Here is a 6127-nt window from a genome sequence, read left to right on the forward strand (position 1 = left end):
GCTCCTCCCAACTCTCTAGAGCGGTCCCATGATTTACTGATACAAGATGTTTTGTTCGCACGGCACATGATTTATTATTTAAACCTGGACAGTCTGGAGTGGAAGGTGGGACTACTGACAATTACACAGGGACACAAGTGTGACCTGGGACTCTCCCAGCCAAGTACGTGCTCACCCTATTTTAACTTCAGGCGAGCTGAAGTCACTGTTTTAATCTTTCCCTGGGGCGCTTCTTTGGTGGTTTTTCTCTCATGGCACCATGGTTCTAAGAATTAGAGACATTTTAGGGGGCAGAAAAATGTCCCTCTATTTCTTAGAAGATGATCAGACAGTGTCCCTGGCTCCGCTGTGTTTTTCTCGTATGGCATGTGGAAGTCCCCGTAAGCTCTGTGACTCCGGTCCCTCCGCGGCATGATGCGGTCATCACACTAACTAACGCCGGCAAGGAGAGTCCAGGGTCTTCGTGAGAACAGCCGTCCTGAAGGGGCTTTGCCAAGTGGAAAATGCGTTAGTCATCGCCGCTGTCCTCGTCACCATCACGTCCTCCTCCGAGGATGGCTAAAGACACCATGAAGCTCCAGGCTGCATTCTTGGTCTCTGTTCACATTCGTTTTATAAATGGCTTCAGACCAATATCTAAGCTCTCGGAACTTCGTGTGGGCAAAGAGGGACACAGAAACATGAGCTGGGCATGGCGTGACCCCCCGGCACATCCTGACTCAGGGGCGACGCCCACAGCCCGCTGCCCATGAGTCATCAGCTTTTTCCAAAGAGCGATGTGTAAAATCCATTGTCTGCATTTAATATGTTCACCGCTCCAAGGATCTAACCCTGGGCCACAGAATAAGTGTGTGTACGTGTGTGTGTGTGAGAGTGTGCGTGTGCATGTGTGTGGTGTGGAGGGGTTAGTTTTAATATCATATGAAAATGTATTTAAAAATCTCAAATCTCAAAATATGGCATGGTAAGGTTAAAAGTGGGCAATTTATTCTGAAATATGGAAAAAGGCAAAGAGATTTTCCCGGAACGAGGGAGATGGGACGGGGTTCTGGGGTCAGACTCTGCGGGAGGAAACTTATTCCGTGGGTCTTAGTCGACCAAGGGGACCGAGAAGTCCCCCCGCACCTCTGGGTGTGACACGTGAGGGGCTGGGTTGGATCTTCTCTAACGTTTCCTTTAACACTCGAGCATCTTGTGATTATTCAAGAAAGAAAACGCGATTGAAAGTAGAACAAAACACAGCTTCCGTGCCATTTTCTGTCTACTCCCCGAGGATTGGGGGGCGGGGGAGCCTCGCAATTGTGCGTTCCTCTTTCACGTCTTAATGATGATAATGTGACGATGATTATGTTGATAAAACATGCCGAGAAAACCTTTTTGTGTATAGAATAAAATATTTTCCGTGGCATTTTTCTTTCCCAGCGGGAATTGATTTGAATGGTGATGCGTTACGCGCAATTTCCTCATCCACAAAGTGTCGCGAGGCACTTGGCGTCAGAGGGAAGTGTCCGGTCAGACGGAGCTCTGCCCAGCCCTCGGGAGCACCCTGACTTTCTCCACCTGGAAAGTGAGATTGCTACCCCACCACCCACTGCGACAGGCACGCAACACAGCGCCCAGGACACAGAAAGCCGCAGGGGCCAGCACGGTTAACAAACCGGCCGTGATTACAGCCTATCGGCCCTCTGCAGGGCACCGGGGACACCGTGACAGAAAGAACGGTCACCGCTTCTGCTTTCAGGGGTCTCAGAGCTCGTGACGAGGACATCAAATAAACAGCAGCACCAGTACAAATGCGCCTGCGAACTCCGATGCTCTCAGCAAAGGAAACAAGGACAAAATGGAGGCCGAGGAGAGCACAGAAGACAAGGCCTAATTTAGTCTGAGGAGGTGTGAAGCCTCCTCGGGTGGAGTCACATTTGAAACGAAACCAGACAGGAAAGAATTCATGGATAGCATCGGTGCGGAGGAAGAATGCATGGATGACATGCACGCGGAGCAGGCCGTGCAAAGGCCCCGAGGCAGGCGGGGGCCCCTTTGGCGGGATGGCCGGGCCCAGTGTGTGGAGGGGGTACGAGGGATGAGGCCCGTACATGGGGTCCCCAAGCCGTCGTATTTAAGCGTCTTCTTTTTCTTACGTTAAGAGTGAGGAGCACGCCACAGGCACCCCTGGGGACAGGTGCCTCCTTCGCCTCCGGCACCCAGCACGACCCGTGGAATAGCAAGTGCTCACTGAATGAGGGCAAAGCTTGAACATCCCATGAATTCGACCGGCTTGTTAGCCTTAGTCCAGGCGCGCTACTTCGGGAGGCGGCCCCTAAATATTCTGGATTTCTAGACCCTGGTTGCCACTCATCTACCTGAGGCCACTGCCCCGGATGTGTCCCTGCTCTCCGTGGGGTCCTCTGCACCCCGACACCCTCAGACCCAGCTCAGGTATCCATCCGCCTGCAGGGAAAGACCTTGTAACGGGTGGAGGCGTAGACTTCGGGTCTTGCGGCAGAGGAGCCGCAGTTTCTAGGACACAATTATTTCGGTTCTAACGCTCAGACTCCTTTCTGCATTTGGGAGAAGTGGGGTTTGCGGGGAAGATGGGTCGATTTGACGCCAGGGATCACCTCGCACTCTCGAATATCAGCTCTCTTCCTTTCTTCTCACTAAAGCTCTGCTGCTGATTAAACCTATCATGCCAACTCCACTTCAGGCTCCGATACCAGCTCCACTCCAACATATGCCCGTGCACACGCGCACACGCACGCACGCACGCACGCACACTTTACCAGAATGGCTTGTATAAGTCCTAATCACATCCAGGGGGATTCAAGTTCTTTGCCATTGTGTCAAAGAAATCAGGGGCTGGGCTGGCTAGCTCAGGGGTCTGGCCCCTCGTACTGTGAGCAGCCAGATAATCGGTATTTTCAGCTTGGTGGGCCACAGTTCCAGCCACAACCACTGTACTCCCATGGTGGCATGGGCGCTTCGTAAATGACATTGTCGACGGGTGGATGTTGCAGAGCTCCAGCAAATCTGAAAATTGACTGTCATATGATTTTTACATGAAGAAAATCTTTTGACTTTTTTCAAACATTTGATGATATAAAAAATCGTTGTTAGCTCAGAGGTTGGCGTTTGCTGACTTGAGCTGGATAATTGCTGAATTTTCTTCTAGGCATTTCGTGCTACGCCCAGGGCGCTCCAAGGTCAGCGATAGGGGTAGGAATGAGCATAGAGCAACGCCAGCCTTTCCTGTACCTACGCTTAAGCTCTGACCTAGCCGGAAGGTTCCACCACAAAGGAACTGATTAACATCTGGTCGATTGAATAAAAAAGTGAATCAAATATAAAATGAATGAATGAATGAATGAACGAACGAATAAAATGAGTGGTCAGGAGAAAGCAGGTTTGCCTGGGTCTACTTCATAGCTCTTCTTGCTTTTATATATTGCCGTAACAGGTTTCAAAAGCGAAATTTCCGTTTGCATCTCTAATTAGAAATCTTTTGTGACTTGAGAGAGAGGACAGACTGGCCTGAATGTTATTATGCAGCACTGGGATATTGAAAAGGATCAGGAATGAGGCTGCCGGTCTGTACCAGGAATGGGGTCTTCCAACCCACTCCCCCCAAGTAGGTTCCATCAAGCCAGCATATGCAAAAGATTCACAATTTTATATTTCAAATAAGAAGCGTGCTAAAGGAGAACGAGAAGCTTCGCGGTTAGAGAAAAAAGGAGAGAAAACACACAATCGCTCTTAGTCTGTCATTTCCCCCACGGAGCAGTAAATGAGAGCTTTGATACATAAAAGCAGTTATCAAACAGTAACAAATTAGTTCTTCACCATCTGTGAGCCACGAGAGGGGGTGACAGTTTTAGTGCAAGATTTTAAAATATGAAATCAACTATTTATGAACTGGGTTCAGAGTCTCCATGTCTCTTAGAGCAGAGCCCAAGAAAGCGCTGAGGTTTTCAACCAACAAAAGCCAGCAGAGGCTCCTCTTTGAAATATGCTAATTACCGCCTGACATTTGTAAACAAGATGTTTCCTTCCTTGCTACTGCTCATGGTGCTTCCACGCTTTCTCATCGCTTTAAAGGATCGACTTCCAGATGGAGGAAGTCCACCCGCCCTGTGCCCTTGGTCCGGGTCCTGGCCTGACAGGGATGGGCCAGATTCTCTGCTCCCCACAGCCTGGCCCTTGGGCTCCCTGCGGACACAGCTGGGACCTGCCACTCTCAGCCTCCATCAGCCAGGCGCCCATCAGTTTCTGAGATGTTTGGTGCAGTTAGGCTGTGCCTGACTCCAGGCAGCCCCAGGACGCCAGACGGAGGCAAGGGACCCCCAGAGCAAGGGACCCCCAGAGCCTCATTCCCAGGGCCAGGGGCCACATCGTCACGCTCTCTCCCTATCCCCCACCCATGTGTAGGCAGAAACCGAAGGATGCCGGACACTGCTCCTCACCCGGGGTTGGACCCCAGCACCGCCTCTGGTCCCTATTCTTACCCTGTCCTGTAATGCAAGTCATTTCTGAGGGGTGCAAGGGTCCATTCCCAGAGGGGCATCTGCACATCCTCAGAGCGGCTAGTGATTCCTGCTTTTGGGAAATGGGTATCGATCGGAAATAAAAGCGGACGATTTTCCAGAAACGGAGGAGAAAAGCCCACCCCGGGACACGAGGCTCGCCGTCTCCTCTTGGCCGTGGCATCTCCCTCCTCGAGCTCCGGCAGCTTCTCACTGTGTCTTTGCTTCCGGTTGGGCAACCTCCCCTCCCCCCACCCTTGTGTTCTCTCTTTCAAGTGAGAGGCGTCATGGAGGTAAGTAAGTAACAACGACTTGCTCTGTTTGTAGCTTATGATAATGTTGGAACGACGTGGTTTGCGATCAGAAAGAGAGAGGCATTCACGTCCCATCTCGGTGTCACCCTCAGCCCGTGAGGCAGGCATATCCCTCCCCCGCTCCGTCCTCCACCTCCTGCCTGTACAATGGAAACGGCCTCAAACCCTCAGCCGCAGGGACACAGATGGCAGCGGCTCCGACTCGTCCGGTGCAACGCGAGCCTACGCTGTGCGGGCCGCGACGCCACGTCTCTTGAAGTTCAAGGGAGGTCAGCTAATCGGGAACCCCTGGGAAACCCTATGCAAGCAAAAGCCAGTCCTGCGGGCTCCGCCAATAGATCATTCATTGGGAAACTGTCGGCTCCAACCTGACAACTGCTAAGGCCCCATCCGGCTTCCAAGGCCGACGGACCCGACTGCACAACAGTGGTGATATTTTATTTTATTTTATTTTTTTACACCTATAGCACCCGGTCTTCCTAGGTGGTCTCCCATCCGAGTACCGACCAGGCCCGTCCCTGCTTAGCTTCCGAGATAGACGGGGTCGGGCGCGTTCGGGGCGGCGTGGCCGTAGACTGGTGGTGATATTTCAAACTCCCGAAGAGGTGCTGTGACGTGGCGACCTGAGGATTGCGATGACTCGTTCTTTGACCGTCGAGCAGCCGGACAGTGGCTGTAGGACTGTTTCTGAGCCACCCGGCTGTCACGCAGCGCCCATCGAAGACTCCGGGCTGCGGGGACTCTGTCTAGAAACTGGCTGGGTGTTCGCAAACCCGGCACGGAGTGTCCTCGCGTTCCTCGGCTCCGAAATTAACGGGTGTCCCCGTTATTTATTTACAGTATTCATTTCGCACTGCCGTAATTCAAACCAAATCAACTCCAGCCCCAGGAACAATAGCCTGGTGAATTTTAAAGAAACTTTCCAAAATAAATCTGTTCTTTGGCTCGGGTTAAGTAGGAGAAGTTTGCAGCCCTAAGAAAGAGTTTTGCTTCGTTTGTTTGCTCTGTGAAAGTTAGGTCTCTAGTGAGCCACGGCACAAGGAGTCCCACCATCCCAAACTGGAGATGCTACTGGCATCTAAAGATGTAGGAAAATAATCATATTGAGAGTCATTATTCATCGGGCACTGAATGGCTTATTACGTGCCAGGCACTAGGGGTTACACATACTTAAAATTTTTAATGCTAATGTGACTGTGGACTGGGATTCAGAAAAATTTGATGGCTCGTACGAGATCAGACCATGATGGAGGAAAACTCAAACCGATGTGTTTCCCCTGCAAAACCCGCGTCATT

General features: G+C 51.4%; 1 pseudogene; it reads right to left on the reverse strand.

Annotated features, from left to right (window-relative positions):
• Positions 1–5289: 5289 nt before the first annotated feature.
• Positions 5290–5407, reverse strand: LOC112478613 (annotated as a pseudogene).
• Between the last annotated feature and the right edge of the window lie 720 nt (positions 5408–6127).

Source organism: Pteropus alecto, unplaced genomic scaffold (genome assembly GCF_000325575.1).
Source record: "Pteropus alecto unplaced genomic scaffold, ASM32557v1 scaffold61, whole genome shotgun sequence".
Classification (NCBI taxonomy): domain Eukaryota; kingdom Metazoa; phylum Chordata; class Mammalia; order Chiroptera; family Pteropodidae; genus Pteropus; species Pteropus alecto.